This window comes from Alosa sapidissima, chromosome 1 (assembly GCF_018492685.1).
Source record: "Alosa sapidissima isolate fAloSap1 chromosome 1, fAloSap1.pri, whole genome shotgun sequence".
NCBI lineage: Eukaryota > Metazoa > Chordata > Actinopteri > Clupeiformes > Clupeidae > Alosa > Alosa sapidissima.
In genome coordinates this window covers 8,875,942-8,888,441 of record NC_055957.1, presented here as the reverse complement: position 1 = coordinate 8,888,441, position 12,500 = coordinate 8,875,942, and the positions used below count along the sequence as shown (strand labels likewise).

The 12,500-nt window shown below is 44.3% G+C and overlaps 1 protein-coding gene across 23 annotated transcripts in view; it reads right to left on the bottom strand.

Moving 5' to 3' along the window:
* Positions 1–12,500, bottom strand: part of LOC121705503 (receptor-type tyrosine-protein phosphatase delta-like) — a 98,546-nt gene that overhangs the window by 56,734 nt on the left and 29,312 nt on the right. For 22 of the 23 annotated variants that reach the window (XM_042086504.1, XM_042086564.1, XM_042086529.1 and 19 more), the window contains exon 5: positions 11,396–11,441. The gene's annotated coding sequence lies outside the window, so the exon portion shown is untranslated. Of the gene's footprint in view, positions 1–6,807; positions 7,105–11,395; positions 11,442–12,500 lie in introns of those variants that run through there. The other variant, XM_042086514.1, reaches the window with a different exon arrangement.

Here is a 12,500-nt window from a genome sequence, read left to right as displayed (position 1 = left end):
AGAGTTGCATGGGAGGGAGGGGGAGGAAGTAGCGAGCTAGCTCTCTGTTTTGTTTGAATGGCAATAGAAGTGACGTTACCCAGTATCGCTTAGAGCACCTTTAAATTAAAGAATGGTAATATGCTATGCTAGTTAGAGCTAGAGATACAAAAGGCAAAGATGAAATACACAATCATTATGCATGCGCAAAAGAAAGTCCACATAGACGCTAACAATTCCAAATGCTCTCTCCCTAAACTCATGTTGCATCTTATGCAACAACATAGCTGATGTCATCTTTACCACAGACACTCTTTTCAGAAGGTACTGTACCTTTCTGTAGACTCAGATTCATGAGCGCACAGCCACTCTGTTCTCTACAGGGAGTACAACCCGCCGAACACTGATGTCAATGTTGTCAGGACAAGCTAGTGCTAACAAGCGTCACTCTGCATCCACCATCTTGGATTGCTCACAAGGCACTGGAGGTTGCACTCCATCTTTAGCTAAGTTATTGTTTCCTGTTGGAAGTTTGATTTCAGTTGGATACAGACCCCTAATGCATGTGGGGGAATGCCAGAACTCCATTAATTCAGATTCAGTTCCGCACATAACACTTCCATAAATCATACACCAGTTGCCTCAAATCTCTCTCTCCCACTTACGCATGGAGAGAAGCTGTTTGAAAACAGTGTCAATTTGATGAATTCTCAAAGGAAGTTAACTATTAAGAAATCCAAACTGTAAATAATTCATAACAATGCCTTTTAATCTTGATTAAATTAAGTGTAAAACTTTCATATTATGAGTACCTTTCACCCATATGAGCTCATTTCAGTGGAAGAGTTATCCAGTAGGTGAAAGAGCAGAAGCTACATGTATGCCATCAGACATAGACAGGCCAGATTATTCATACAATCAAGAGGTTGGACTGGATCTGATAAAACAATAGTAAATGTGCATAGACACATGCATGCACAAACACACAAATATGAGCACACCAATGTGTGTAAGGCAATGTCTGGGCTGTATGTAGAACAAGCCATCTATGGTGCACATCTCTCTGTGCCATGCATAACATCCATGTCAATAATCCACAACAAAAGTGCATTAGTATACCACACGAGAGAGGCAGCAAGGTATAGGGCATGAGAGAGAGAGAGAGACTTAGTGATAAATGAAGCTTAAACAGGGCCCATGGCACAGCATTTGAATATGCACAAACAACAGCAGCCTGCCAGGCATGCAATGTGCTTTCGTGACTAAGTGCATATTCCCCCGACACACAACACTAAGCTATGCCTCTGATTCAGTCCAGCCACCTGGAAACATCATGCGGGGAAGAACCGCTGCCTGACGGATCTGCCCCACTTCTCATCCACCTGATCATTCATTTATTTAGGGGCCAGATTATGGGCTCTCTGTTCCACACCAGCATATGGGGATTAGCTAATCTACACTTCCTGCTGGTTTTGGAGTGGGAGCACAACAGGAGATTATATGTGTATAATCTGAAAGTTCCCTTCCTGCTCTGTGGGTGGTAGTGTGCGTGCATGTGCGTCTGTGTGTGTGTGTGTGTGTAGTATCAGCATGACAGTAGAGGTGCTAATATCTCACTCATGATTGATGCTGGACACCACTCTGGCTCCGACGTCAGCGTTGACAAGCAGCAAATGAGCGGATCATGCTACGGTAAAGTGGTCAGACCTGTGGGCTAATTACCTGATGGCTATCATAGGCTGCAGTGTCTCAGATAAGCACAGCCAAAGCACACAGAGGGGCCATCTTTCTGTTCTCATGAAGCATGGCTTAGGCTAAATGAGCTTTTGAACTTGTCATTTATCCTCCATCCTCAGTAGCGTCAGAAAGGCCCAGTCTGTGGCCCCGCTGTGCAGTCCCTTAAGCCCTGGCCCTGTCTCTGAGTGCACTGCTTTATTGCTACTGTTAAGTGCAAATGTATGGAGAGAGCAGAGTCATTTTAGAGCCCATTGACCATGTGTCTTAATCTTGTTATTCTCAGTAGCTTCGGCCAATATGATGGCATAGACACACATACAGAACACACACTCACACTCACACTCACACACACAAAAGCAGATACACTGAAGCACACTCAAGCACTTTGGCTGTGCTATGTTTGCGCTGATGGTACATGCTGTATTCTGCCGGAGTGTGTATCAATTTAACTGTCAGTTTAAAGCTATGTACTGCTGTACTGTATGCACATGTTTACCTCAAAACAATTGCTTCATGATACACTGACTCATAATAGGGAGAATGGTGTCTCTGTCATTGACCCTGCTTGCCTGGAGCGCTTCTCCCTGCTCTATGTAGATTTGGTGCACAGTGCAGGCTCTTTACTCTGTTACTCTTAGACGCTGTTACTCTTAGACGCACTGGATACCCCTTTAGCACCTTCTCCAAGGCAGACAGACTTTATGGAACCATGCATATTGAGAAATTACGCTAAAGGTATACCCAGTACATTCAAAATGTACATTCTTACATTGTGTTGCTTTAGCGCTGTCTCACTCTCTCTTTCACACACACACACACACACACACACACACACACTTGGATTCTGTGTCAGTCGTGACATGCTGAGGGCCAGAGGGCTGGCTCTGCAGTCTGACTGTAGGGGTGTATGAGGTATGAAGCTCAATGCTGAATGGAGAGTGTTAAAAGGGGAGTTTGGAGCCAGTTGCTTATAATTTGATCTCCAAGGCCTCAGGGATCTCAGGGATCTATTTAGAAGATGGTGTGTGTGTGTGTGTGAGGGGGGGGGGGGGGTGCAAGAGGAATATAGTGATGGTGTGTGTGTGTGTGTGTGTGTGTGTGTGTGTGTGTGTGAAGGGGGGGGGGGTGCAAGAGGAATATAGTGATGGTGTGTGGGTGTGTCTGAGTAGGAAGATGAGTATGAGTGTGAGGGGCTGAGGGATAGACACACACACACACACACACACACACACACACACACACAGAAGATGCTGCCTATTCTCTCACTGGCTTACTCATTCATTTAGACACACATTTGTTTGTGTGTGTGTGTGTGTGTGTGTGTGTGTGTGTGTGTGTGTGTGTGTGTGTGTGTGTGTGTGTGTGTGTGTGTGTGCGTGTGTGTGCGGGCGTGTGTATGTAGGGAAATTGGGACAGACAAAATAATCTTTACACAAAGAAGGAAATGATTTAATTAGAACATCAGCAGACAAAGAGAAGAGGGCTGCCCACAGGAGGAAGGGAGATCTATTCAGACCCTACATGCTGATATGAGAAAACAGGAGGGAGGGAGGGAGAGAGAGAGGGAGAGAGAGAGAGAGAGAAATGAGAGAGGGAGAGAGAGGATGAGAGAGACAGAGAGAGAGAGAGAGAGAAAGAGAGGGGGGGTTGGGGAAAGAAGGCTATGGCAGACATTTAAATGTATTAAAAAAGTGAAGCATGGCAATGGATCACTGGGGGTCTGTCCATGAGGTGTCTGAGTGGTGGAGGCAATGAATGAGTAATAACCGACCAAATAAAGGCTGAATAGAGAAAGCTGCTGTAGTCATTTGTAGGACGTTTGCTAAGCCTTTCTGGATTAAGTAAGTGTATGCAAAAGAAACACAAACACAAATACACACGCAAACAAAATAGACATGCCAACATCCCAGGGTCACCACCATGGGCCAGACACTACTGGCACACATCAAAGAGAATATTGGTGCATTGAAGTGCCATCCTCACATCAAACTTATCTGTGAGTCATTATTCACACACAAAACAAACACAATCACATGCACAAACACATGTTGTCCTGAGAGTCAGTGAAACAGTGACTCTCAGGACAACAATCACATGCACAACACATAATGTTGTCCTGAGAGTCAGTGAAACAGTGATGTGAAAATAAAACAGTGGACCGACACAAGTAACATCTGCTGACATTTAACTGCTCTCCTGTCCTGTTACAGAACTCACAATCGTCCAGCATCTGTCTCGCACCTCAGTGGCTTTCTGTGTGTTGAGAAAAGGACACACTCAAGCCTCATTTTACATGACCCTCTTCCAACCACTAATCAATTCCTAATTATCAGCCAAAAGCACCAACATCACAGCCTGTTTGAACAATACAATACATTATTTCCTGTTTATTGCAGTAATCACAGCCTGTTTGAACAATACAATACATTATTTCCTGTTTATTGCAGTAATCGGTCAGGAGATTCTGCCAGTGTGTGTGTTGGGGTGGATTAGAGTATATCTACAGAGTGATTTACTGTCCATTTTGAGCAGTTTAAAGAGAGATCAGTGTAAACTAAAAAGTGATTGCAATCTTCTCAGCTCTGTCTCTTAATCTGGAGTAATTGAATTTATCAAATTCTTAATTTTCTGAAGCAGTAAGGTGAAACCTGCTTACTGCCCAACACAAACATCCACAACCACACATAAATTGAAAGACAAAATAGAACTAAAGCTGTAGGAACAAGCAGATCAGTTGAGAAAACTGTTCTGCCTAAAACATCCCTGACCTCTGAGCAAACACACACACACATACACACACACACACACACACACACACACACACACAGCTGGTTGTACAGACGTTGGCATCCATCAGAACTCCTGAAACTTAATCTGTTTGTGGAGTGACAGCTGCATGAGAGAGAGAGAGAGAGAGAGAGAGAGAGCGAGCAGTGAACAGTGGATTCAGTGTGTGTAAAACAGAGTGAAAAAAGACTGAGAGAAAGAAACAAATACAGAAAAAACAAGCAAAAGGGCAAAAATGAAGACTGACGCAAGGAAGAGGGAGGGAAGTTTGGATGTGTGGAGGACAGAAGGAGAGAAGTTTGGATGTGTGGAGGAAAGAAGGAGGGAAGTTTGGATGTGTGGAGGAAAGAGGGAATGCCAGAAATAACCCAACATAAGCCATACGGAGCAAGGGAGGTAAAAAAACAACACATACAGTATAATGGTAGAGTACTCCATCCTTGAAAGAGTCAGCAGCCCCACTGAAAACTCAATAACACGGCCCATAGACTGTTTGTAGTGTGTGTGTGTCAGAGCCAGTAACTTAACAAAAAGCTCTGGCTGTTGAATGTATCTGCAACACTTGCGATCAGTCTGATGCTGGTGTGTTGTCCAAGAGGCACTGGGAGAAGCCTACAGAAATGCTTTCCCCTGCACTCACACACACACTTACCAGAGTAACACACTCACAACTTACAGCATGTCAGTGTTACCCAGAGTGTCCTAAAACCATGCTGTGCACAAATATACAAATCACAACTGTCAGCAGTGTAACACATTATACAACCACTACAGATATCCCCTCTCTCTTACACACACACACACACACACACGCACACACACACACACACATACAAAACATGCTCTTACATACACAATGTCAATATTGCTGCTTGAATGATCATGAAATTGAATCATCTGCATGTGTGCATTTTCTGCCAACTAACTCTAATGCCTTTTAATAAGAACCGACTAATGAGCTGAGAAAAACATTTATCTGGTGTCACACTGACTCAATTTGCCCTCCAACCACTGATCTCCAATCAGTCCTGTTAGCCACTGAGGGTAAAAACATACTGCAAGGCCTATCCAAATACATAAGGTACATACACACACACACACACACACCCAGCTTACCAGCAGTCACCCAGCTGCATCACCAGCTATTTAGTCGCTAACTGATAGCATCTTATGAATAGGCTAATGTCAGAGAAACTTTTGATTAGTAGATGTTCTTCCAAGCACACCAATTGGTAGTTTGCAGGTTACCAGTTTTTCTATTTTATACTGTCTGTATTCAGTGGCATGCAGTCATATCTGTTCCTCTTCAAAAAGTCCTTACACTGGCAACCATGCTTATCCTATCCTTAATATTCCTTAGTCCCTTAATGTGCATTATGGGGCCTTGAATTTGTAAACAGACTTAATGAATTTCCCCTTAATCTGATTGAACATTGTGGCCAGTGCCTTAATTATGGCAAAATGCATGCAGTGCGTTGCGTTATAATACCTTACAAGTAAGAGGGGATATATATTTAAATCAGAATGTCTAAAAAATATATTATTTTCTCTCAAATAAGATGATAAAATGAGATTAGAAGGCTCCCTAAAACTATAGGCTAGAGTAGAGTTAGAGTATTTGAAACGAGGCTGTAGCCACTGTATGCTTGAGTATTTTTTATTAACCACACTTGGCTCAAAGAAACAAAAGATATGGCATTCTTTTTCACAGAATAGGCTATACAACACTGAACAGACAACTACAAATCAGCTTTACTGGTGAGAAAGTGTCAATCTACGGCAGGTGACCAAAATATTTTTACTTCCCTCGGCATCAAAAGAGTATATCCTATAAACTACATCAAAGACTAACTTAACTGATTTGCACCTGATGGGCATCATATGTAAATGTTAATCAAGGCTGTTGAGCTTTTTGTCCAGTTGCTTGGATGGTGATGAAGCGTGATCAGCAATTTGTGATAATACATGTGAACAGCAATAGTATCACAGGACGAAAGCAAATGCAACCTCGCGCGAATAGAAACATTTATTCACAAAAAGCATATAGGAGCACATCTAGCCTACTCAGAGGGAATGCCGAACCTATGTTGTTGTAGCACAGTCTATTAAAAAAAAACGCCTGATCTGGAACAGCAAACATCAAACACCACTCCAGCCTAGGGGAGACATCGCTTCATCATCTGCCACAGACCTCAAGTAGCCTACTCTGAAAACGCTTCAGTGTTCAACGGTAGTATAGACCACGGGTAATTTTTTCGCGCTTCCATCAATGCCAGGTGTTCAGATACATATCTGTCACATTACCTTATCAACATTGTGGCCAACCCACACTCCTCTGCGTTACTGTGGCAATCGGCGTTCGTCCGTTACATCCGCTGTATTCGCAGCATTAACAGATTAATCCCTCTCTGATCGTCGCTCTCTTCTCTCTCCTCGCTCTGCTGATTTCTTCGCGCGAGTGTGTGTCGGTGAGATCAGATTGGCTGTCAGTGAGTTCGCCCAAGCTCCCAGCTGCAGTCAGAAGATGAGCATAGGGAATGCAAACACACGAAACGTTTCCGAAACCTGCACGCGGGATGCGCCCAATATACTGTGTAGGTGTTAATGTCAGTGTAGAGGTTGGTGTGTGTCTGTGCCTGTGCGTTTTGGAGAGACAGACGCACACGCCGCTTTTCTCTTCCTCACTGAGAAAAGCGAGCGTGGCTGAGGGAGAGAGAGAGTCGGGGAAAAAATACAAGGTAAAGCGATACAGCAACGTCACCGAATGGCGGAGATCCGTAAACTTGAACTCTCTTTCCTTCTCTTGTCTTCCAACGTCTCGTTAAATAATTGCTTAACGATGTTTTAGGTGCATATGTAAGTGAGATATTTTCGGTGGAACTTAGTCAAAAATAAGGTCAGCACAGGAAGCAATGGCCAGATGACAAGAACTCCCATTGCACCTTGTGTCCTGCCCACTGACCTGGAACAACTAACCAACACACACACATACACAGAGGGAGAGAGAGGAGACACAACAATACAACAATGGGATGGAAACCTAGTTCCCAGGACTTCTATGTAAATGAGGTAGCATTTACCATCACAAGCTGGTGGTGAAATCTAGAGGCCATCTATTTGTCATTCTGTCCCAACTACTGTAAGCATTGCTAGTAACACATCAGAAATAATTTCAGTGTACAGTACTATTGTGCAAAACCACTGCTCCGTATTCACTTTTGGCTTGTGTAAGCTTGAGTTTAAGTCACTAAATTCCTTTGAACACAATTCTGGAATTCCCATTGACCCAATGAAAGGTTTCACCTGGGTCTAGTGATATTGCCTCATGCATCTCTGTGGTCCATTTCCCGAGGCCTGAACAAAATGTGCTTTAAGACTCTGACCTTCACACAAGGTTGAAGCTGAAGCCAGGCATTGCCATATACACTTCAAAGCACTGGCATTTAATTAACGGAGATAATCTGGGATCTGAGGGAGATGTCTGGGGAAAGGATGTTGGAGTGATGGAGACTACAGAGACCAATACTCTGGTTCAGATACACTCTAGGCCACATACAGCACGTAAAACACGCGCACGCACACACACATGCCCGCGCACACACACACGCTCTCACACGTGTACACACACACACACACACACACACACACATGCACCCCTCTAAATGAGAGAAGTATTTTGGTTAAAAGTGAAGGGCTCTCCTCCAAGACTCACACAGGAGTGGTACTGAGCAAGGTAGCTGACCTCTAATGTTGTGATCATTAATACATTTAATACATAACCTATTGCATAACCTATTGCCCCCCTTTGTAAACAGATTTAATGAATTTCCCCTTAATCTGATTGAACATTGACACACACACACACACACACATACACATCAGCAGTGACACTATCAGGCTAACTCTAGGGCACAATTTGTCCCACGCAGTCATGTGTCAGCCCAGTGCAGCACTCTCAGCTGTACATGCTCTGCCTTTCTTTGCACATCTGTAGAAATCTGTAGAGTTCTGTAGACCACTTAGATAGTTGCAATCTTCTTACATGGGATAATGTTATCTTTATAACCATAAAGATATGACTTGCTGAAGACCTTACAGAAGCCTTTCATATTGTGTAATGCCATTACAGTGCCCTCAGTGAGCTCAGTCCAGATGTTTCAAACTGCTGTAGTGGAAATATGCAAATATGATGTTGCTGGCAAAATGAACTCCTTGGAAGAGCTCTCTAAATGGGAGAAATAATGTACTTAGGGCCTTGTGTCTGTAGTGTGTGAGCGAAGTGATGTGAGATGGCTGAAACAAGAAGAGACATGCTCCTAGAGATGCGGAAGAGTGTGTGTGTGTGTGTGTGTTAATGACATGATGTGACAGGACATCTGAAAGCAGCTGTCAGTCTTACTTCTCAAACAAACAGGGTAGGGGGTGTTTTTACTATACTACCAAAGCAAAACACAGGAAAAACACAGAAAACACACACGCACACACACACACACACACACACACACACACAGATTCATTTTTTGATTTAAAAAAAGACATTTATCTCTGATGTGTAAGGAAAAACACATTCTGTTTTAAACAGAATGTAATACAGTTCCCCTCCAAGGTAGAATTTAGATAGGAAATAATTCCCCAAATAATAGGCACATACTATCTCTCTTTTTCTCTCAACCATTGTAATCTCTTTAGCTTTGCTTTAATATTCAGACATTCTGTATATTTCCTCTCTCTCTCTCTCTCTCTCTCTCTCTCTCTCCCTCTGTGCAGGTCATGTCTTGTACATTATTCCACTGCTTGGTTGAATTTCCCGTTGTCTTGCATTCTTTAGAACGTGTATTACAGTAACATATGTTATTTGCACACCTATGAAGTACATCCATTTTTGTGGCCATATCACATGTTCAGAACATAGCAACATTGTAGCATATGACGGAGGTGGCTTTTAGCTAGTTGCATGGCAGTAGGCTGAGTAAAATAGCGATGTTTCAAAGATAAGGTTCATCAGAATCCTGGGATATGCCCGCATGACAACGGGAGAGATGGAACTAACGACTGGCCTTTGGCCATAGCAACCATCCATTTAGAACTAGTAACGGCAATTTGTCCTGCAGGTTGAGGATATTAGTTGATATGTGTCGGAAAGAAGTAGTTCTACAAACAAGAGAGTTTTAGCAATTTAAAAAAACATTTCAATTATAACAGAAAATAAACACAACACAAGTGGCAACAGTGGAATAAGTGGGATAATGGACATGCTGTTCAGAATGAATGCACTTACACTGTACTCGCTGCGCGTCGGGGCCATTTTACAACCTCGAACGTGCACTAATTTCTGTTAACCGAACACTGTGTCGTCCATTATCCCTTACTTATTATTCCTTCTCCATAATAAAGGTGTTCTATTTGTGTGTGCATTTGGATTATTATGTTCTGTTTTAGAATAGTTTTAGGCTACCCTGTCAGTATCCCAGGACCAATTTCCCACATTGTACCGTGGGACTTTAGTGAGTCTTGAATCTTAACTAGCTCATCTACTCATTTACTATAATGCCTTTTTGGTGGGGTAGAGCACCCAGAGAAAGCTTAGTTGTCCGTTACATATATGATGTTTGTGTTGCAAACACGACCCCCCTGTGATGAGAAACACTTGGTATTTTCCTGAAAAGCAGAAAGGCAAAGAAACATATGCTTTTCTTCCTAAAGGGTCTAGTGCATTAGCCCTCTGTAAGCTATAAGCCTGCCAGTAGATAATCTGCTCATCTAGAGAGAGTTTCCCTGCCCTCTTCTCTGATGTGGGGCCCTCGGCCACCGGAGCAGTGGCCTCCCTGTCAACATCTGGACGCGCCCTCAGACGTCTCAGCTCCAGTGCCTGGGTGGGGACACGGAGGCCTCTCAGTAACACTACTCTCTCTCTCTCTCTCTCTCTCAGAGCCACGTCTGGCGATGGCTCCACCCTGAGGTCTACTGAGATCCTCCACTGGAGATGCTCGTATATAACACAGACCACGTTGGTATGTCATGGATGCTTCTGTGCTGCTGGGACGAGCACAGGGGCACAGGGGGGAATTGTTCGGACACCCATCAGAGGTGGTGCATGCACGCTGCGTGAGGGTTTCTGATGACGTGGTCAGAAAAAGGGGGGCGGTGAGCACTGGGGGGGGGTTGACAGCTGCCGTGGGGGACTGAACGGGACAAAACAGGATGGGCCTCCACTCCACCCTGGTCTCCGTGGCAGCAGGGGAACACATGGAGTTCAAACGCACACAAATGTCCCCAATATGGAACTGCAGCATCACCGCATGAAACTAAAGCTGGAGCAGATTTACTCTTTCTTTCCTCCAAGCCTCAACCTCTATGCGAACACACGTGGACACACCCAGACCAATACCCACAAACCACATGTATGTGTGCCTACACACACACACACATACAAGCACACACACACACACACACACACACGCACACACACGCCAGGACCTAATATTCCAAGCCTTCCCAAGGGTCTGGCTCCTCCCCCCACCCAATGGTTGTAATCCTCCCTTTAATCTGCTGTCTATTCCACTGCGTAGCATAGCTTTAGATCTGAGTGTGTGTGTGTGTGTGTGTGTGTGTGTGAGAGTGTGTGAGAGTGTGTGTGTGTGGTGTGTGTGTGTGTGTGTGTTTGAGAGAGAGAGAGAGAGAGAGAGAGGGAGAGAGAGACAGGGGAGAGAGATACTAGTGTGATATAGCAATAGTAGCAATAGATCCAAATGTGTGTGTGTGTGTGTGTGTGTGTGTGTGGTTAGGGCAATATGCAGGAGAAATCTGGGACCAAAGCTAAAGCCTCCCATAAACACAGGCACGCACACACATTGATCCTTCAGACTGCTGCCACTCTCTCTCTCTCTCTTACCTCTCTCCATTCTCCATGCTGCTATGAGGGTCTCTCAGTGGCCAAGCTGAAAGAGAACACACAGTAGGAAAGAACTGAACAACACTCATAAATAATATAGAACTGAGAGAAAGTTTTTTATTTACAATGCAATATTCATCACACACACACACACACACACACACACATCCTGTTTCATGGATGTCAATCAGTATATTCAAATGTACCGTGGGGAGGATTGGTGTGTGTTTGTGTGTGTGTGTGTGTGTGTGTAGATAGATACTTTATTGATCCCCAGGGGAAATTCAAGGTGTGTGTGTGTGTGTGCTGTGTGTTTGTAGGGAGAGAAAAGTCACATACTTAGTAATGCTTGGACTGAATGAATAACTAATAAATGTCACCTTTATTGTATTGAATTATAAGATACACTGTACACTGATAGGGTGCCTTTGTGGGGAAGGCAATAACAGCCTTTTGAAATACTGCCATCTACTGGTCATTACCCTTTACCTGCACAATTCCCAAACTCAGGTTGAGCAGGAGAAACTGGGCAGTGCCACCTGATACAGTACAACCGAGTAGAGTCTTTGTGTGTGTAGAGTGAGGCGAGAGTGTGTGTGTGTGTGTGTGTGAGTGTGTGTGTGAGCGTGTGTGTGTGTGTGTGTGTGTGTGTGTGTGTGTGTGTGTGTGTGTGTGTGTGAGTGTGTGTGTGTGTGTGTGTGTGTGTATGTGTGTGTGTGTGTGTAGAGTGAGGAGAGAGCCCTCACTCTACTCACTTCTCTGTGTGCCACACCAGATGCACAGGTGGGGCTTCAGACTTCATATGGGGCGGGTCTGAGGGAGTTTGAGATTTGGAGGGGGCTGCTACACCCTCAAGGTGTGTGTGTGTGTGTGTGTGTGTGTGTGTGTGTGTGTGTGTGTGTGTGTGTGTGTGTGTGTGTGTGTGTGTGTGTGTGTGTGTGTGTGTGTGTGTGTGTGTGTGTGCGTGCGTGCGTGCGTGCGTGCGTGCGTGCGTGCGTGTGTGTGTGTGGCAGGGTAGTTAGGGAGCCCTATGAGCTCAGAGCAGTATTTTTAGATGATGACGTGATGCCGTTGGACTCTAAGTGGAGGAGAAAGCGCACTGAAG